This window comes from Salminus brasiliensis, chromosome 17 (assembly GCF_030463535.1).
Source record: "Salminus brasiliensis chromosome 17, fSalBra1.hap2, whole genome shotgun sequence".
Taxonomy (NCBI): domain Eukaryota; kingdom Metazoa; phylum Chordata; class Actinopteri; order Characiformes; family Bryconidae; genus Salminus; species Salminus brasiliensis.
The window spans coordinates 3,551,458-3,574,122 of NC_132894.1; the positions used below are offsets into that span (position 1 = coordinate 3,551,458).

Genomic DNA, 22,665 nt, shown 5'->3' on the forward strand with positions numbered 1-22,665 from the left:
AACTCCACATAAGACCTGCCCACTGTTTTGGAGTCGGTCTGATTGTCTGATCTAGCGGTTATGGGATTGCCAGAACCATCAATTATTCCAGAGCAGGACAGTTCGGACGAGAAGCCGCTGTTTACAGAAAGAAAATAGGGAATGATGGAAGTGCTGGTGAGCTTTATCACACAGGAAAGTAAAATCCGATCTCGTCTGATCACGCTTGACCCGCATGTCGATGCCAGTTGTAACCAGGCCCTAAGACCCCGTTTACACCTGGTCACGTCATATGATAGACCTGCCCACTGTTTTGGAGATCAGAGTTTGGTTCTTATCAAAGTGTCTGAGAAGAAGAACCTTCAAGAACGGACTGTTCAGTGCTGTTCACTCCAGCTGTCAGTGGTTTTAATGCTGTGGCTGATCAGTGTTTGCTGTTCTTTAGCAATGCATGAGGCAACCAGCAGTCAAAAGAAACCCAGACCTCTGAATAATCCTGCATTGGACTAATCCTTTAGAAACATGATGGTACGGCTGTGGTGGAAAGAAAATGAAATATTGAGCAGAGTGGCTGATCAATATTCCTCCAAACACAGAGTCAAAGAGGTGGGAGGCAGAGCGAAGCTTGATCTTCAAAGCCGAGAACGCTTGATGCTTGTAGTTAAACCTCTGGGACGTTCTCCGGGTCAAGCAGAAAAACAACTCTGTGAAACTTAACTGACACGTTTCGCCGGCATGTTTGCAAACCCCTTGTTCCTCCGTCGTTATAGCCACAGAAACAGGATATGCCATGGATTATTTCCTCTATTGTTTGCAGAGTCTTAAACCACTAAGGCACACTGCGGATCCTGTGGACATCAAAGGCTGCTGATCAGAACATCAAGACCACGTTCACACCTACTGTTAACATGCGGTGTATGCGGTTTTGGTGATCGGACCATGTTCGGATTTCTCTCGTCCGCATTAAAAAGCCAGGTGTAAAGATGCGCCCTAAAAATGCATTGTGATCGGAATGCGATCGGATCACTGACACAAAATTGGGAAACCAAATTGGATCTCGTCTGCATTTAATACAGGTGTAAACAGAATGCTGGAAACGGTTCCTGTGATCGGATTCTGTCAGGCAAGCAGAAATACGTTGGGTTAATATGAGTAACAATTAATGAGGATCTTGGCTTCTCTCCCTACCAGAAGCTTACCAGAAGATGAGAGCAGTGTTCCAGAGTTTGTTCCCTTGCAGTTTAAACAGTCGGTCTGATTGTCTGATCTAGCGGTTATGGGATTGCCAGAACCATCAATTATTCCAGAGCAGGACAGTTCGGAAGAAAACCCCTGTTTACAGAAAGGAAACAGGGAATGATGGAAGCGCTGGTGAGCTTTATCACACAGGAAAGTAAAATCCGATCTCGTCTGATCACGCTGGAGGAGCATGTCGATGCCAGGTGTAAACAGGCCCTAAGACCCTGTTTACACCTGGTCACTTCATGTGACAGGCAGAGCCAAACAAAAACACCAGTGGAAACACAAACCAGGACGCATTTAAACCAGGCGCAAATCCGATCTCTTCAGGAAGTGGTCTGAGACGCATGTGAGCCACAAGTTACAGCAGTGTAAACACAAACCCGTCCCTCCAAGACGTGTTCAACAATCAAAACCCCTCCCAGGACAACCCAAAACACCAGTAATAACTGTAGCACTTAGAGATGGATCTCGTCTGTGTTTAATACAGGTGTAAACAGAATGCTGGAAATGGTTCCTGTGATCGGATTCCGTCAAGCAAGCAGACATACGTTGGGTTAATATGTATAATAATAAATGAGGATCTTGGCTTCGCTCCCTACCAGAAGCTTACCAGAAGATGAGAGCAGTGTTTCAGAGTTTGTTCCCTTGCAGTTTAAACAGTCGGTCTGATTGTCTGATCTAGCCGTTATGGGATTTCCAGAACCATCAATTATTCCACTGCGTTGTAGAAGATTTACAGGATGTTTGCAGGAAGGAAATAGGGAGTGATGGAAGTGCTAGTGAGCTTATCACACGGTAAAGTAAAATCCGATCTCGTCCGATCACGCATGTCAATGCCACGTGTAAACAGACCCTAAAACCCAATTTACACCTGGTCACTTCATGTGACAGGCCGACCCACACAAAAACACCAGTGGAAACACAACCCAGGACGCATCCCAGCCAGCCATCCGATTTTAGTCCGATTAACCGGAGACGCATTTGTCCATCGAGTTTAAGTGTAAGTGGCTTAAATCTTATCAGGATACAGTCCAGATACTAGTCCCATGAAGTGAGCAGGTGTAAACGAGGTCCCAGCCACAGCCTCTCTGGACCAAAGCTGGAAAAGAAAGAATGGAATCAGACAACAAGCTGTACTCTATGGACAAAAGTATTGGGACGCCTGCTCATTCATTGTTTCTTCTGAAATCAAGGGATTAAAAAGAGCTCATCCTGCTTTTGTTGGAGTAACTGTCTCTACTGTCCAGGGATCAAGGCTTTCTGCTGGATTTTGGAGGAGGAGCATTGCTGTGAGGATTTGATTGCATTCAGTGACAAGAGCATGAGCACTGCCCCACCTCATCCTTAACTCACGGAGCATAAGAAACCATAAGAAACCAGAGCAGAGTGGTAGACTGCAGTGGTGGAGGCCTCCTCCATTCCACAGGCCTTTGCTTAAGGACCTCGATGACGTGCAGCAGTGTAATGGTAAGGACTTAATCAATACGATCATCCCATAAACCGGCTGCCATGATTTTTAAGCTGATTTTCCTCGTGCCTTTTATTCACACTTGCCTGCTTTAATCAGGCATATAAATCTCGAGCTCCCCTCGACAGCGCTGTCCCCCAGGTGCTGAGCGGAGCTTAGCATGGTAAATTTCAGCAGGCCGGCTGCAGAGATGTAGTGTGTGGTCAGGAGGACTCGAGGGAAATGATAAAGGAGCACTTACTATTTGACATGGGCAATCCATAAGAGTGTAATGAGCATTGTACACTGGGAGTCTTTATACACTGGGAGTGTGGTGTGTGTGTGTGGGGGGGTTGTGTTCTGTAATATCCAGATATATACACACACACATACAGCAAAACACCAATTAAAGATATGGTTTAATATTTTGGGTGTGGAGCTTTAGCTAAAAGGACAAATTGAGCTATTTATTATCTGGGCCTGGAGATAATAACCAGATGATGCTCACTGTAATTCAGCTGCTATGACCATTGGTGGTGCAATGAAGTAAATAAATAAAAAAAGTATGTGGACACCCTGTGCTACATTAAATTGCACCCATTGCTGACATAGATGTGCAAATGCACTCACACACACACACACAGCTTGTTTAGTCTCTGGCCTAGAGGGGTATAAAGCCCCCGCCCCCACTGAGCTGTGGAGCAGTGGAAGAACTGTGCTATCTGGAATGATGGATGGTGGTGCTCCATCCAATACTTGGGTTTGCACGAGTTGGGGAGTTGGGATGGGATGAGGTGGGATGGTGATCGTCCAACATCCTGACCTCAGTAATGCTCTTGTTGCTGAATGCAATCCAATCCTCACAGCAATGCTCCTTCAAAATCTAGTAGAAAAGCAGAATTAGCTCTTTTTAATTCCCTTGATTGAGCAGGTGTCCAAATACTTTTGTCCACATTGTGTACACCAGACCTGCATTGCTAGAATGCACCAGCTGCAGTTTTGAATTTGTGATGAAAATGTTCTGTACACTATATGTCCTCTAGTATCTGGACACCCCTCCTTTACTTCTACTTCTCACATTTTCACCCAATTATCTGAACTTTCTCCTCCTTACATTTTAAAAACAGCCTCGTTCCTCCTATTAAAAAAAACCCTCCAGATAAATCTCTGAGAGAGTCTGATCGTGGTTGGATGAGAAGTATAAACATACACCCGACTGAGCCCCACATTTACATTCCAATAAAGCTTATTGATCACACGCCTCTGAAGTCTGACTTTCTGCAGCTTTACAAAACTTCTAGACAACGACTCCTCATATTTTCCTCCATGAAGCTCATGTTGATGCTCAGTAGAGCACAGAGACGCTCCTTTAATAGAGCTGATATTACTGAAATGCTTCATTTTCAATGGGCAGATCTGCAGCTGAAACAGGAGCCTAGTGCAGCCCAACATTTTTAACATCAACATTTTAATAGAACATTAGAATATCATATATTAGTATTAATATAGATCATTCTCCTCATTATGACTTTTAGAGAAATGGGGTTTGGGGGGGGGGGGGGGGGGGGGGTAGTGCACTATAGACCCCTGTGGCGCGGCCTAAGCTTTCGGCCTTTGTTTTCCTTCCATTACTTTTACTTTTCTACTTGAAGTCGTTCTGAAACCAGTACTTTTACACTTTTACTGGAGTAAAAAGCTTCAGTTGATACTTCAGCTTCTATAGAAGTCTTTTAAACCCTTGTATCTCCACTCACTTCTACCTGAGGAATGAATGGGAAAACTTTTGACAGCGTTGTTTCCGAGAAGAGTAGGGAGTGTTGCTGCAGGAAAGTGGGCAATCTCCTTGTAAATCCTCTTGATTTCAGGTGAAACACTTGAGGAGCAGGTGCGGAAAGTGCAGCAGCTGAGAATATAATACAGATATGGCAGAGGAGAAGGTCAGAGAGGGCCACAGAATAACTCTTCAGTTTGCTTCAGCGTAACCCGATCATATTTTGCTAGTTTCAGATCATTGCCCACTTTCCCTCCCTCAAGGGGACAGTTTTTGGCATTGGCATACAGCTAACGACAGGCTTTCATTTTCTGAAAGCGTTTGAAAGCGAAGGCCTGCAGTGTGATGCTCTCAGAAGTCTAGTTAAACTTTAAGGACTGTTTAGTCAGGCTGGTTCTGGAGGAGGCCCAAGTGTAGGGAGTTTTACTGGAAAAGCACATGAATTGTGAGGGGCCTCTTATGGAGCCCTGGGGGACCTCCCTTCAACACCCGGCACTCAAATGCATTCTCTCCTCTGACAGATATTTCACCAGCTTTCATCTCTCAGACCCACCGTGCAGATAAACTCGCACATGAACACACACGCGCACCAACACACACACACACACACACACACACACATAGCCCCCAACCCAGCCACACACAGGAAGAAAAGCAGACTGACAGCCATTAGAGCGTAACCATGCTGTCTTATCTCGGAGCCTGATAAGAATCTACAAAAGCCTCTGCAGAGATTATGAATTCATTACACCGATTGACACACACAGAAAAGACACACACACACACACACATTTCGGAGGGGGCAGGAAAGGAGGGGTCACAAGTGTTCAGTATTATTTTGTAATGAAATAATAATAATGATGATCCTTTCATTTATGTCGAGGCTTTTTTCACATTCAGATCCTTCAGATCTTTATTTAATGGAGAATCCTCACATCAAAGAAAACACCTCAAAGAAACAAAGATCAATAAGAACAAAGGAAATAACAGTTATTAAGAACAGTGTAGAGATAATGGGGGATTTCGAGGCACCGCAGACATATACAACATATCCAAATGTTTGTGGACACCCCCCTTTTTAGCATTCGGCCACTTTATGTTGCACCCATTGCTGACACAGATAAATACACACAGCTTGTCTAGTCCATGTAGAGAAGTACTGCCAATAGAATAGGACTCTCTGGAGCAGATAAACATGAACCTATGGGCATCATGCTGGTCATAATGCCAGGCGTGGGCTAGAGGGGTATAAAGCCACCCCAGCAGCACTGAGCTGTGGAGCATGATGTTGGTGGTGCTCCATCCAGTACTTTTGGGAGGAGTTGGTGAGTTGAGGGGTGATGAGGAGGGGCGATGATCATCCAACATACTGACCTCACTATTGCTCTTGTTGCTGAATGCCATCAAATCCTCATAGCAATGCTCCTCCAAAATCTAGTAGAAAACCTTCTTCCCTGGACAGTAGAGGCAGTTACTCCAACAAAAGTAGGGTCAACTGTTTTTTGGAAAATTCGGAAGAAACTGTATGGTGTCCCAATACTTTTGTCAATATAGAGTATCTTTGGAATGAATTCATTATATAAGCCCTAAAGACTAGTGCGTTGACAGATTCTTTCATTTTGAAGAAAGTTTTGTTAGTTTTATAGCAGGTACTGAATCATTTATGATAGATACATAATCATTTATGATAGCTACTGAATCATTTGTGATAGATACTGAATCATGTGATAGACACTGAATCATTTATGATAGATACATAATCATTTATGATAGATACTGAATCATTTGTGATAGATACTGAATCATGTGATAGATACTGAATCATTTATGATAGATACTGAATCATTTGTGATAGATACTGAATCATTTATGTTAGATACTGAATAATTTGTGATAGATACTGAATAATGTCTATCTGTTACTGAATCATTTATGATAGATACAGAATCATTTATGATAGATACATAATCATTTATGATATATACTGAATCATTTGTGATAGATACTGAATCATGTGATAGATACTGAATCATTTATGATAGATACTGAATCATTTGTGATAGATACTGAATCATTTATGTTAGATACTGAATAATTTGTGATAAATACTGAATCATTTATGATAGATACTGAATAATGTCTATCTGTTACTGAATCATTTATGATAGATACAGAATAATTTATGATAGATACTGAATCATTTGTGATAGATACTGAATCATTTGTGATAGATCCGGAATCATTTATGATAGATACTGAATCATTTCTATCTGTTACTGAATCATTTATAGTAAAAACTGAATAATTTATAATAGTTACAGATAAAGAATAATTTATAATAAATACTGAATCACTTACAGCAGTTACTAACACATACAACACTGTGTCCCAATACTTTTGTCCACATAGTAAAAATGGCTTAAATAACTCATTATACAAATTGTAAAAATATCAGAACAGTGTATGTAGGTTGATGATCTAGCTAGACTCTCCTCACCTAACCAACTTGAGCAAGCTGATTGTCAAACTGGTCATACTGGTTTAGTAGTCTGACCATTGGTTGGTCATGTTGGTAGCCTGGCTAAACCATCAAACTCAACAAACAGACCTATACTGGTCAGGAGTACGACTGAACTGCCTCCAGCTTGGTTACTTTTTCCTCTCCAGTGTGGGACAGTGCTCCCTACAGACCGCTGATGGATAGTGGCGTGGAGTGGAGTGGGGGGTGTGGGGTAGGGGGTGGTCAATGCCAAAGAAACTGGACACCTCTTCAGGTTTCAGAAAGCTGGAGTGTTCTGGGTTCAGCTGTGTTCGGCCGGACCGTGCAGAGGAACGATCCGCTGGTGCATGTAAACCCCCCTGTGCACCCCCCCAGAGAGGCAGAGAGAGAAAGAGAGAGAGAGAGAGAGAGAGAGAGAGAGAGAGAGAGAAAGAGAGAGAGCAAAGACAGTGAGATTGCAGAGAGAGAGAGTAAACATGACTCTCGGAGGAGTGAGGGAGTGAGATACCTAAAAGGAGACAGGGTGAAAATGAGGAGGAGGAGGAGAAAAAAGCAGGGAAGCAGCGAGCGAGCGAGTGAGAGACAAGAGAGAGTGAGGAGAAGGCTGGGGAGAGAGAAGGGAGGTCTGTGTGTGTGTGTGTGTGCGCGCTCAGCAGAGTGTGCTGGGTTGCTCCGCTGTGTTGGCCTTATTTGGTGGGGGTTTATTGAGAGTGAGTTTCTCCTGGTGTGTTTACTCAGCGGGTCAGAGGCCCAGCACAGCACAGAACGGCAGAGCTAACAGCTAATAGCTAACAGATACAGCTTGTCTGCCTGACCAATCACACACTACTTTAAAGAGAGATGGGCACTCTGACCATGTCTGCAATTTCATATGCACTATATTAATCATTGATAAGCACTATAATGACCATCCATAAGCACTATAATGACCATTCATATGCAATATACTGACCATTCATATGCACTATATTGACCATTCATATGCACTTTATGACCATTCATATGCATTATACTGACCATTCATATGCACTATATTGACCATTCACATGCACTACATTGATCATTCATATGCACTATATGACCATTCATATGCACTATATTGACCATTCATATGCAATATACTGACCATTCATATGCACTATATTGACCATTCATATGCACTATAGTGACCATTCAAATACGTGCACCTTTACCTTTACCTTTTCATATGCACTATATTGACCATTCATATGCACTATATGACCATTCATATGCAATATATTGACCATTCATATACACTATAGTGACCATTCATATGCACTGTATTGACCATTCATATGCACTATATGACCATTCATATGCAATATACTGACCATTCATATGCACTATATTGACCATTCACATGCACTATATTGACCATTCATATGCAATATACTGACCATTCATATGCACTATATTGACCATTCATATGCACTATATTGACCATTCATATGCACTATATGACCATTCATATGCACTATATTGACCATTCATATGCACTTTATGACCATTCATATGCATTATACTGACCATTCATCTGCACTATAATGACAATTCATATGCACTATACTAATCAATAATATGCACTACATTGACCATTCATATGCACTATATTAATCATTGATATGCACTATATTGACCATTCATCTGCATTATATTGACCATTCATCTGCACTATATTGACCATTCATATGCACTATATTGAGCATTCATCTGCACTATATTAACCATTCATGTGCACTATATTGACCATTCATATGCATTATATTGACCCTTCATATGCACTATATTGACCATTCATATGCACTATATTGACCATTCATATGCACTATATTAATCATTGATATGCACTATAATGAGCACTCATATGCACTATATTGACCATTCATATGCACTATATTGACCATTCATATGCACTATATTGACCAATTATCTGCACTATATTGACCATTCATATGCACTATATTGACCATTCATATGCACTATATTAATCATTGATATGCACTATAATGAGCACTCATATGCACTATATTGACCATTCGTCTGCACTATATTGACCATTCATATGCACTATATTGACCATTCATATGCACTATATTAATCATTGATATGCACTATAATAATCATTGATATGCACTATATTAACCATTCATCTGCACTATATTGACCCTTCATATGCACTATATTAATCATTCTTATAAATGATGCATGTGCACTATACTGTATATTTGTGAGTGTACAGGTGTTACTGCCTCCAGCTTTACTATGAGAGTTGAGCTCACTCTGTATGTGCTCTCTCTCTCTCCCTCTCCTCACTCTTCACTGCACTATTGCTTGAATTTAAGAAGAAGCACTCACCCATTCACACACTCACACACTCACATTCCTCCCTCCTCTGAGTTTGTGTGTGTGTACAGCAAAGCCCCGGCGCTTACACAATAGGCAGACAAATCAAACAGGGCATTGGTGGCTGTGCCGTGGTGCTGGCTGGGCGAGAAAAGGAATCGCTCGCACTGCAGTGTGCCCTCAGCCGGCTCTAACACGGCCTGGCAGGCTGAAGCCCCCCCATTCAGCCCCGGCTCTGCCGAGTTACAGCACGGCCCCAGGCCGCTCCAGCCCGGTTTATTAATAGAGCTCAGAGCATCTCCAAAAGTGCACTTATTACTGCCATTGATTTTTGTCTGTCAAACTCGTGCGGCAAACTCCCAAAAATTGCAGCACAAATTACACTTCTCACTATCAGGGGAAGTTTCACCAGAGCTGGAGCTTCTAAAACACGTCTCTAAAATACAGGAGTGAGTTCGGCTACTTTACGGTGCTACATCTACAGCACTGGACCTCCAGCCAACACCTCTGGAATACATCCGAGTGACGGATGTTTTTAATCTATACCTAATCATCTATTATCAGTACCTGACATCACTAATGTTCTTAGGACCACATGCCATCAAATCCTCACAGCAAGGTTCCAAAATCCAGTGTTAGGCCTTTGCAGAAGGGTAGAGGCTGTTACTGCAGCGAATGGAAATGACCCCTGATCTCAAAAGCACCAGTTTAAGGTGGTAGTGACTTCAGGCTCTTGCAGATGGCACTGCAAGAGGATGATCAGGCTGTAAATACCTGTGGGGTGTGACGGGATCCATAGATTGGGAAGAGGAGGTACAGTGCAGTGAGGGTCTCGTTGGATGTGTGGAAAATGGGTGGCAAAGCAGAGACAGTTACTGATTGGCTAAAAGGAGTGATTATGAGCATTTGGGCGTGGCCAAAGACCGTAGTGTGAAGGAAGGAGCTGAATCTGCAGGTGTGTGGAAGCAGACGGTCATACTGGTCTACCAGCAGTGGCAGAAATCCCTACAGTCTACAGGAGACTCTCCTCAGAATTCTGGCCGGAAGACGAAGCTGACGGACAGGGACCTCCGGCGTGTTTCAGGGCTTGTGAAGGAAAACCGCTTCACTTCTAGAGGTCAGCGCAGGTTCTTCATCACCAACCTCTGAAAGATCACTCCACAGGAGAACCGCAGACCATCAACATCTGGAGCAGAGCGGCTCGCAAGAGGCCTTCACTCACTGCTGCTCAGAAATGAGGAGAGTCTCCTGTAGACTGTAGGGATTTCTGCCACTGCTGGTAGACCTGTATGACCGTAAGCTTCCACACACCTGCAGATTCAGCTCCTGCCTTCACACTGTGGTCTTTGGCCACGCCCAAATGCACAAAATCACTTCTTTTAGCCAATCATTAACTGTCTCTACTCCATCCATTTTTCACACATCCAACGATACCCTCACTGCACTGTTCCACCTCTTCCCGTCACACCCTGCAGATATTTACAGTCTGAGAATCCTTGTGCAGCGCCATCTGCAGGAGCCTGAAGTTACTACAACATATACCAAATATGTTTATACACTCAGCAAGACAGAAAATCTGCAAAAACAAACACACACACACACACACTGTTCCAGCTCAGGAAAGCGATTCTAAATATTAACACAAACAAAATATGATCCTCTTTAAGCATGCGACACACCACTTAGTCAGCCCCCCATTACGGGTACATCTAAAAAGCAATACGCCTTTGATTCCCAAATACCATGAAATAATATACGCGGGCACAATAAAAATTCATCACCTCCAGACGCACAAAAGCTTCATTTACATTTCTTTTTTTAAATACGGCCATAAATAATCGGAGCGTTGATAATTGAAAACAGTCATTTATTGCTGCTTCTTTGTGAATTGTGCTCGAGACTGAGGGCGAAGTGAGCGGGCTCAGCGGAGGGCACAGCTCAGGGCTCAGAGGGGGCCTGCAGGCCACATTAAACAGCCTGACAGGCAGGTCGGCTCGTGGGCTAGCGCTCAGACGGCCCGGCGTAACACAATGCTTCCAGTTCAGGCCGTAAAGATTAATAGAGCTTGCTGTAATTGCAGGCCTAGCGGGCGGAGGGCCTCGCGTAACGCCGCACTGACTCCTACTTATTCCACACAACTGGAGGTAGTGCTTCAGTTCGGCGAGGTGAGCACTCCCTGACAGGCCTTAAAGGAATACTCCAGCCATTTCCGACGTAATCTCACTCCGCCGAGACTGTAGCGTACGCTCAATTACCATGGAGAGTCGTTTCAGAAAAACAGAAAGCAATGGAAAAGTCGCTGATTGAAACTTACGGCTAATAAACGCCAATGTGCACTCGCTTCAGCAGCAGCAGCAGCAGCAGCAGCCCACCGCCATGCATTAAGTGCTTTCTGCTCTTTTATTAAGTGGTAATCGACTGTACACTACAGATGTGCCACTGTATTGGTTAAAATGACTGGAGTATTACTATTCTTATTATAAACTATTAAAATATGAAATACATTATAAAATAATGTGAAGTATTGCAGTGACCCGAACAGTGCTAGACCAGTCCAAACAATCTCCTATTGAAGAATCTGCAAAAGAGACCCATTTAATACAGCTGGCATGTTTTTCCAACATGTCTGAATAAAATACCCATAATTCTTATCATTATTGATTAGTATCTGTGTAATTTATTGCTGTATTATTATTATTACTATTATTATTATTATTAGTAGTAGTAGTAGTAATAGCATTAGTATTAGCAATGCTTTTAGGCTCCATTAAAATATATTATTCTGAGCTCCAAAACTTTGACTTTAATTCTGCCAAAATATTGAATTAATATATTATTAGAGACCCCAGCAGTCACAGGCCCTTAGCCACACTCCACATACCACCCCCAAAATCCGATGCCCCTGAGTAGTAGTAGCAGCAGTAGTAGTTTATAGTACATGTTAATTATTTTGCATATGTATATTTATTTGATGTATTTATTTTATTATTATCTCTCTCAAGTGTCTCCTCTGGCCATCCCAGTAACCTAGTTCAGCTCTCTTGGACTCCGCACATCGGATGGCTGTTGCACTGCCAGGGTAAGAACTCCGATCTCTCAATATTTTGGTCAAACACTTAGACAGTTGCACCACCCAGGATCTGTTTTTTTGTAAAGCAGATGACTCTTCTTTAAACCTTCTGAACTTTCAATGGAAGTCGATGGGGAAAAGTCTCAGTTTGAGTTTTATTTAATTTTTCTTTCTTCTTTTGTTTTGTAGAACAGAACAGTCTAATGCAAAGGTTTTGGGCTCCCTGGTCAAACGCCACATTTTGTTGATGGTCTAAGTGCAAAGACATGAGCAGATCTCCAGAAAACAAAGATCCATATATTTATTTATTCTTATATCGTTTAGTTTTTGCTGCACATTTTGTCAAAGGGTGAAAGCGGCAAGAATGGAGACACAAGGTTTTTGTGTGACAGTGACAACCTGCTGAAACCTTAGTGGCTAACAGAGGCGTCATTAGAGCCAATTTGCTGGGGCAGGTGTCCCAGGACAATGTTGCTGTGCCACCCCAATAACATCACAGACCTAAAAAGTCAACTATGAGTTCTAGCTGTAGTTTATATGTAGTTTTGTGTTGCCTAGGAAATATTTCATGCATGTGTGACAGTAAAATTACCTATTTAAAATAATAATTACTAGCATTATTATTATTATTATTATTATTAGGAATAATGATTATAACTAGCAATATTAGTACATTTACTTCACTGTTTACTCAAGAAGAACCTCAGCTAGTTTAAATAGACTAAAATTCAAAGATCCTCTAATCTTAGACTCTACTAAACACAAGTCAATAAGGAGACCACTCTGCTATTCGCCCAAGTCCTCTCAGAAGAGGAGGGTCTTCAGTCTGGGTTTGAAGACAGCGAGCGTTGGACTCTGCTGATCGGACACCCTGGGGAAGTTCGTTCCACCACTTCGGTGCAGGACAGAAAAAAGTCTGGACGCTCGTCTTCCGTGGATCTTAGGATGGCGGGTCGAGCCGAGCCGTACTTGAAGCTGGAAGGGCTCTTGGTGCAGATCGGCTTTTGACCATCGCCATCAAGTACGGAGGGGCTGGCTGGTCCAGTCTTGGCTTTGTAGGCCAGATTCAGGGGTCTGAATCTGATGACCTGGGCAGCAGCTACAGGAAGCCAGTGAAGAGAGAACACAGCAGTGGAGTGACATGGCTGAATTTAGGAACGTTGAAGACGACCCGTGCCGCTGCATTCTGGATGAGTTGCAGGGGTCTGATGGTGTGCAGAGGGAGACCAGCCAGAAGAGAGTTGAGGGTTGAATCTTGATGTGACAAGAGGGGGGTACAGCTGTGCCTGGGTATCCCCCAGTACAGAAATGCCACTGCTGGCTGCACAGAATGACTATATTTATAAATACTTATAATATTCATGTGTCAATTTTTTTACATAATTACATAATCAACAAAAGAGGAGATTTCATCAATTAGCATCTGTCTTTGAAACCAGTTTCGAGCATTTAAGGATAAACTGTGAGAAAACACACTTTAGGATTGTAAAGAAAATCAGGTAGGTGCAGATGTTTGACTGGTGCTGTGTGTACTTTCATACAGCTGCTAGTTTTGCTTCCATCAGCATCTTTCTCTCACACACATATCCTGTAACTTAATCCCCCCCCCCACACACACACACACTCTCTTTCTTTTTCTTAGAGTACATTACATTCTGCATCCAGATGTGGCTGCCGCCAGCCTTTGGCTGCTGGGGTTAAATGAGGCGGGTCAGACGGAGTATTATCAACCTCAATATGGTCAGTGTAGCTGCTTATGCAGCTGGTGACTCGTCCCTGAAGGCTGAGCTTGAGAAAGCCATGTGTGTGTGTATGTGTGTGTGTGTGTGTGTGTATGTGTAAGTTGTCCATCTGACTGACTGCTTCTTACCCAACAGAAAAAAGAAAAACACTTATATGCCCATTTATCCCCAACGACAACAACCCATTCACATATTCCCAGCTTTCCAGTCACTCCCAGCAGGTGCTGCCTTCATACAGCCACTTGTAAGCATGCTGGCACGGGTACCGGGGGTTTAAAGGACTACTTCAGTGTTTTCCAACCTAATCAGTGTCTACTATATCCATGCTGTGCGGTTGATCACCACAGACAGAAACTGAGATACGTTGTTCTGTATTTAAAAAAAAGAGAAAGCCAGTGGACTCTAATACTGCATAATAATGCAAACCAATGGGCAGCTGCTGAGTTCCATGAGTAAACGCCCAAAATTAAGTGACTATATAACACAAACTAAGGCAATAGGGGTGTTAGAATGAGCCGAAAATGAGTAAACGTCAAGCAAAGTCACTTTTTTGGGGGGAGCTTTATCCAGTTTTCCAATGCTGGAGCAAAACACTGTGATAAAGTAGTTCCGGTCAGTTTTTCTGGTTGCTAGTTCCCAAGAATTCCTGGTGTCCATGGTAACCAAGTGGGGCCCGAGGAATCCCCACCCCACCCCTACACTGGTAATGACTTACTGCATATCCTTCCCTCTGAAAAAGTAGTTCCTATTGATTGATAAAATTACATTATACTGATTTATAGCTTAAAGGAGGTGTTCACCTTATATAAGCACTGATATTAATGTGCCTAGGAATTTACAAGAGAGAGCTAATAATGGCTCACATGTGAATTATGAAAATCCTCATTTAGTTTTACTGAATTATTATTTTTTTAATTTGCATAAATAGAGTGAAATTTCAAATAAAAAAACAAAAAACAAAACAGTTCACACACTGAAGATTCATACTGGATTATTAACACCCTGCTATGGTTATTGTCAGAATTTTAAAAAACTACACACTTCAGATTCATACTGGATTAAAGTTACTCATCAATTACTGATATTAGAATGTAAAAACTATACAAACACTTTGGATTCATACTGGATTAAAATAATACAGTATTAGGACTGTCACAGTTTAAAATCAATGCACACTGCAGATTCATACTGGAATAAAATAACCCCACAATGCCTACAGTCAGACTGTACAAACTGGATCCATACTGGATTCAAGTCATCAATTACTACTGTACAATCTAAACAAACTGCAGATTCATACTGGGTCATAATCACTCCACTATTATTCAGATTCATACTGGATTCTATGTATTATATAGTATTTATTTGAGTGTGTACTCACTACACACTGCAGATTCATACTGGATCATAATCACTCCACTTTTATTCAGATTCATACTGGATTTTATGTATTATATAGTATTTATTTGAGTGTGTACTCACTACACACTGCAGATTCATACTGGATCATAATCACTCCACTATTATTCAGATTCATACTGGATTCTGTGTATTATAGAGTATTGTGTACTAACTACAGACTGCAGATTCATACTGGAATAAAATAACCCCACAGTTCCTACAGTCAGACTGTACAAACTGGATCTATACTGGATTCAAGTCATCACACAATTATTACTGTACAATCTAAACACATTGCAGATTCATACTGGAATAAAATAACCCCAACGTTCGTACAGTACAATGTTTATTTGTTTTCTTTTGTTGTTTTTTTGTCCCTGATTTATACATTTATTCACTGAATCCAGCAGCTACCCTTTGGTTTCTATTAGAGGAGTGTTTCCACACAGGGAGCCATGCTGGAATTGTCGGAGGTAATGGATATTATGACAGAAAGAGGTTAGTTTGAAAAATGTTGAAGTAAAAAAATCCTGTGAGGCTTCTTTAAAACCATAGCCAGCATGGAAGCGGCCCGCCAGGTTTATAATGCCGCGCTGATGGACTCCGACAGCGGAGAGGGGGCTTTGCTTTCAGATGAGCACACATGTCAATCTGCATGGCTGGGCATAGTGAGAGCATTACCTGGGCGGCGTTCTCCGACAGGGACTGTCATTTCATGACTTTGAAAGAACAGACCAGACAGTGACCAAGTGGCAGTAAACCGCGAGGGAATTCAGTATCACTGCTCATAGAGAAGACATGGAAAGTAATTACACCAGTTATAACACCCCTGTACACGGGCGCTACCCACGATACTGGTACATCACCAACAGTCTTTAAATACTGAGGTCCACATCAGCATGTCACCCAGCTGTGATAGTGGCAGGTTTTGTTATTCCATTAGTGTGAGGTTGGACTGCAGGACTACTGTTACTGCGGGAGTAGCCAATTACAGATCACCATTCACTCTACCACCAAAAACACCAACACTGAAAATTCATACTGGGTAATATTTACTTAATAATTATGACTGTCAGACTGTAAATAATTCACACACTGAAGATTCATACCGGATTCAAATTACTCCACTATTACTACCGTCAGACTGTGAAAACACACACACTGCACACACTGCAGATTCATACTGGATTATAATCCTCCTACTATGGTTATTGTCAGAATATAAAAATGAGACACTTCATACTGGATTAAAGCCACTCTTCAATTACTACTGTCAGACTGTAAAAACGTAGTAGTACGATTTAAAACTATGTACGCAGCAGATTCATACTGGATCATAATCACTCCGCTGTTATTTAGATTCATACTGGATCATACTCACTCCACTTTTATTTACTTCAGAGTATACAAACTATGCACTGCAGATTCATACTGGAATAAAATAACCCTAGCATACAAACTGGATTCATACTGGATTAAAATAATTACACAATTATTAGTGTACAATCTAAATGCACTGCAGATTCATACTGGAATAAAATAACGGCAACATTCATACAGTCAGACTGTACAAACTTATTCATACTGGATTCATACTGGTTTAAAATCATTTCACAATTATTACTGTTGGGCTGCAAAAAAAATCACACTGGATTAAAATAACTACACTATTATCATCACTGTCACAGTTTAAAAAAAAAGCAATTCGCACTGCACATTCATACTGGAACAGTCAGGCTGCACAAACTGGATTCATACTGGATTAAAATAACTTTACTATTATCATCCCTGTCACAGGTTAAAACAAATACACACACTGCTGATTCATACTGGAATAGAAAAGTCAGACTGTACAAACCGGATTCATACTGGATTAAAGTCATTCCACACTTATTACTGTACAAACTAAACACATTGCAAATTCATACTGGAATAAAATAGCGCCAACATTTCTACAGTCAGAATGTACAAACTGATTCATATTAGATTAAAATCATTCCACAATTATTACGGTTGGACCGTAAAAAATAACTACACTATTACCATCACTGTCACAGTTAAAAAATCTACACGCACTGCACATTCATACTGGATCTAAACTCCAGTTGGTCTGATATAAAATAAATTTCATATTTTTATATCATCCTTAAAAGCATATGTGTAAAATGGATAAGGTAGAGGGAGAGACAGGGGGTCACCCGGTGTATGCATCTAAGAGCTAAAGGCTCCATAATAAGCCCATGAGTTGAATCAGGTGTGTTCAATTAGGGAAATATGTCGGAGTCTGAGGCCCCGGGATTTGGGCCGGGGAGCGGGCTTACTGAGCTACAGTATAATATCCAACAGTGGCCTCCGACTCTGTTCACCAAGGTAGTTCAGACTGCTTAAGGGTTTACGGCTCTTACCTCTGTGTTGTTTTCAAAGGCTGTTGAGCTTCATTCTCCAGCTCTTTTCTTTATCGACTTCTTCTTCTCCTGCTTCTTCTTTTTCCTTGAGCGCCTCAATTGGGCTGCACCTTGAGTAGAGCAGGGAATGAAAGAGAAACTCATATGAAAAGGACTGGCAAATGAAGTGTGTCCTCCAGTGTGGAAACTTCAGAGTGATGATTGAGCCCTAGAGTGACCAAGCAGGGGAACTGGAGCGCTGATTGCTGGAGAACACTAGAGTTCAAATCTGCATTAAACCCTGCTTAAATCTCCTCGGCTCCAATCGACCCATGTCCAGCAGAGCTGGACAGTAATCATATGGACACACTCTGAAAAAACATTGACTATAAAAACACTGATATTACAATAAATAGAAAGCACATCAAAGCAGTCCTAGAAGGTCACTGTGTATGTCTTTGGTATAGTTGAATAATGAGACTTCAGTACTTTGAAGTGTACACTGTTGCTCCTCCTTCAAAGGAACTTCCATCAGAACCAGAACAAAGCAGGTAAACGGGCCAATTTCAAACCCCCAGAACTATTACATTTACACAGTCCTGACTCGTTATAGTTATACCCCCAAAATTTTCATAAATCCCGCCCACTAGCAAAAGCCCTAGTCCAACCTGAAACAGCGACGCAGTGAAACACGACGGCGACTTGATGGTGAAAATGTGGTGTTGCTGATGCTGGAGAGCAGCTCATCGTCTCCAGACTATGGGAATATGGGTTGCTACGGGAACTAGGCCTCATGACCGTGGCTTTTCCTGGGCCAGTGTCCATAGATGCTAAGCTCAAACTCAAAGCAAAAGCTAAGGGAGCATTTGGGGCTCATCATCATCATTAGCCCATAAGACTCAAGAAAGCCGAAGCTGGGGAAGCGACTGGGGGGTCAGCTAAAAGCTAACCAGCTATAGTTTCTTCAGGTTGCTAATAACACATCGCACTGAGAGGATACAATGAGAGGACAGCAGCACTCTCCAATCTGTTTGTTGCCGTAAACCAGGTATTTAGAAGAGAGCCTACAGGGTATTTCCATAAAAGGAAAATTTTGAGTTTGGCAATATAACAGGGTGGTAAAAAGGCTTCTTAAATAACATATAGAGCATTTGCTTACACTCTTCCTATCTATACTTAAAATAGTCCGTAAATAGTCCGGCTTCTTGTGACACCTGTGATGAGCCAAGCCCGGAAAATTTCCCCGTCAAATGGTGGGTCAGGCATGGCATAATTTGCTGCATTGTTACAAAACGAGGAGCAAATGTGAGCACTTTGCTCACACTCTAGAACCCTGATCATCTAGACATTTGTCCTATTGCAGTCATTTCTCCATATCGCGCCACTGTGTAGAGCTGAAGGAGGAAAGGTTATCCAGTGATGAGCTCTGCATGGTTTTGAAAAGCAGATGGGTAATAGATCAGCCTCAGAACGTCAGCGCGAGAGCACTTGTTGACAGTAGAGGAGTATCGAAATGTCGCGCTCACTCGCCCTCCTATCTCTGAGCTTTGTGCTCCTGTTGCACTGTCAGCAGCTGGCTCTGATGAGAGGCCTGTTTTCCCCCCTTCATTTATCTCTCACCCATCCCTCTCTCCCTCTCCTCTCTCTCTCCCTCTCTCTCCACAGCATGTACAGGCCCCAGCAACCTCTGGGGGCACAGTTTCCACGACAACCAGCCCGGCAGGCGGACATGATTCCTCATCCTGGCAGGGCGCTTTAATTCGAGCCCGGCCAATTATAACGGCTGAGGACTGAGAGAAATCCCAGAAGGCCGCGGGGCACGGAGGACGGGCCGCAGTGCGTCCTCACGAGCCAAGACGAATTGGAATTTGTGTAACGTACAGCGTTTATCCCTTCGCACTCACACGGGCGTGCTGCCGCTCCCTCCCGGTCAAGACACGCCCTCTGTCAGATGCTTCGCTAATCGGGTGGAACATTAGCTCTGAGCTAATGCTAGCTTTGCCACTGATTGCCTGGATAGATAGATAAATAGGTAGATAGACAGACAAATAGATAGACAGAGAGATAGATATACAGACAGACTGACAGAAAGACAGAAAGACAGACAGACAGATAGATAGATAGATAGATAGATAGATAGATAGAGATAGACAGATAAGTAGATAAATAGATAGATAGATAGATAAGTAGATAGATAGAGAGATAGATAGATAGAGATAGACAGATAAGTAGATAAATAGATAGATAGATAGATAAGTAGATAGATAGATAGATAGATAGAGATAGACAGATAAGTAGATAGATAGATAGATAGATAGATAGATAGATAGGTAGATAAATAGATAGATAAATAGATAAGTAGGTAAATAGATAGATAGATAAATAGATAGATAGATAGATAGATAGATAGATAAGTAGATAAATAGATAGATAGATAAATAGATAGATAGATAGACAGACAGATAGATAGATAGATAGAGATAGATAGATAGATAAATAGATAAATAAATAGATAAGTAGGTAAATAGATAGATAGATAAATAGATAGATAGATAGACAGACAGATAGATAGATATATAGAGATAGATAGATAGATAAATAGATAAATAAATAGATAAGTAGGTAAATAGATAGATAGATAGATAGATAGATAGGTAGATAAATAGATAGATAAATAGATAAGTAGGTAAATAGATAAATAGATAGATAGATAGATAGATAGATAAATAGATAGATAGATAGATAAGTAGATAGATAGATAGATAGATAGATAGATAAGTAAATGGATAAATAGATAAATAGATAAGTAGATAGATAGATAGATAGATAGATAGATATATAGATAGATAAATAGATAAATAGATAAGTAGATAGATAGATAGATAGATAGATAGATAAATAGATAAGTAGATAGATAGATAGACAGACAGACAGATAGATAGACAGACAGATAGATAGATAAGTAGATAGATAGATAGATAGATAGATAGATAGATAGATAGATAGATAGATAGATAAGTAGATAAATAGATAGATAAATAGATAGGTAGATAGATAGATAGACAGACAGACAGATAGATAGACAGACAGATAGATAGATAAGTAGATAGATAGATAGATAGATAGATAGATAGATAGATAGATAGATAAGTAGATAAATAGATAGATAGATAAATAGATAGATAGATAGATAGATAGATAAATAGATAGATAGATAGATAAGTAGATAGATAGATAGATAGATAGATAGATAGATAGATAGATAGATAAGTAGATGGATAAATAGATAAATAGATAAGTAGATAGATAGATAGATAGATAGATAGATAGATAGATAAATAGATAAATAGATAAGTAGATAGATAGATAGATAGATAGATAAATAGATAAGTAGATAGATAGATAGACAGACAGACAGATAGATAGACAGACAGATAGATAGATAAGTAGATAGATAGATAGATAGATAGATAGATAAGTAGATAAATAGATAGATAAATAGATAGGTAGATAGATAGATAAGTAGATAGATAAATAGATAGATAAATAGATAAGTAGATAAATAGATAAGTAGACAGACAGATAGATAGATAGATAGATAGATAGATAGACAGACATACAGAGAGACAGACATTCTCTAGCATTAGTTATTATGTAACATTGGGTGGAGCTTGGGCTTTCATCCCCCCGACACACGAGACCAACCGTGGCTGTTTTCCTCAGAGCTCTGAACATATTGGCATGGAAAGTGGTCACCGGAGCGACAGATGGTGAAGCATCATGGGGTATGGTAAATTGGGAGATGGTGGGTTTGTGATGAACTGATGCTCAGAATGGCCTTCTGCTGTGAAGGGCCACACGAGGAAGATCAGAGAATAAAACAAAGGTTCTGACCCATTAATACTGAACCTAATGTGGATTTATGCATTTTTTAATTGAAGGCAATAAATAATACTCAGCGTAAAACCATTCATCATGTTTCGGTAATGACTGACTGCAGTGTTAGAGAGCTCATACTTTTAATTAACACCTGTAACCCCTTCTTCTTCCTCTTCTTCTTCCTCCTCATCAGTAGCATAGCACAGTGAAGCAAGTAATTAAACCCCCTGCCTGAAAACAAAAGACCTCTCATAATATCTTCTAATATTTGGAAAGAGCCAGAAGATCCTTTCTGGATTTACTGTTAACCCTGATTTGTGAGGCAAACGGGGATCCATGCTAGACTAAAAGCTACCGCTAGCCTTTTACCATCTCCTCTCTCCATCGTCCGCCCCCTTGAAAACTAACTAGACTGAGCCTTGAAGCTAACTGGAACTCAAATCAGAAAGCACTTATTTATTGGTAAGACTCTAGAAAGACAAATCCAAGGAAGTGAGTGAGGACACAGCTAAAAGCAAGCTAACTGACTAACTAACAGCACATCACACTGAGAGGACACAAGGAGAGGACAGCAGCACTATCCAGTAGGACTCGGGGGTAATTACTGTGATTTTATTACAGTTTTATATTACAGTGCTGTGTTCTGCGAGCCGTTGCTGATGCCATCAACTAGCAGAGCAGAGCTTTCAGGGGGTTTCCTACAAGCCCTTTGTAAATGGAAATCAGTGTATTTCACTTTGAAGCAAGATAACAGGGTGGTAACTAGGCTTGACCCCATTTTCTACCCAATGTAGAAAGCCAATTAGCCAATCCCCTTTCATGTGTGATGTGATGTGATTCTGGCTGCTGATGAGCATTTTACACCCCAAACAAACAATTATTTCAA

General features: G+C 41.2%; 1 protein-coding gene across 15 annotated transcripts in view; it reads right to left on the minus strand.

Annotated features, from left to right (window-relative positions):
* The window catches only part of ptprsa (protein tyrosine phosphatase receptor type Sa), a 311,006-nt gene that overhangs the window by 229,669 nt on the left and 58,672 nt on the right, over positions 1-22,665 (minus strand). For all 15 annotated transcript variants that reach the window (XM_072659946.1, XM_072659948.1, XM_072659947.1 and 12 more), the window contains exon 2: positions 17,922-18,031. The gene's annotated coding sequence lies outside the window, so the exon portion shown is untranslated. The remainder of the gene's footprint in view (positions 1-17,921; positions 18,032-22,665) is intronic.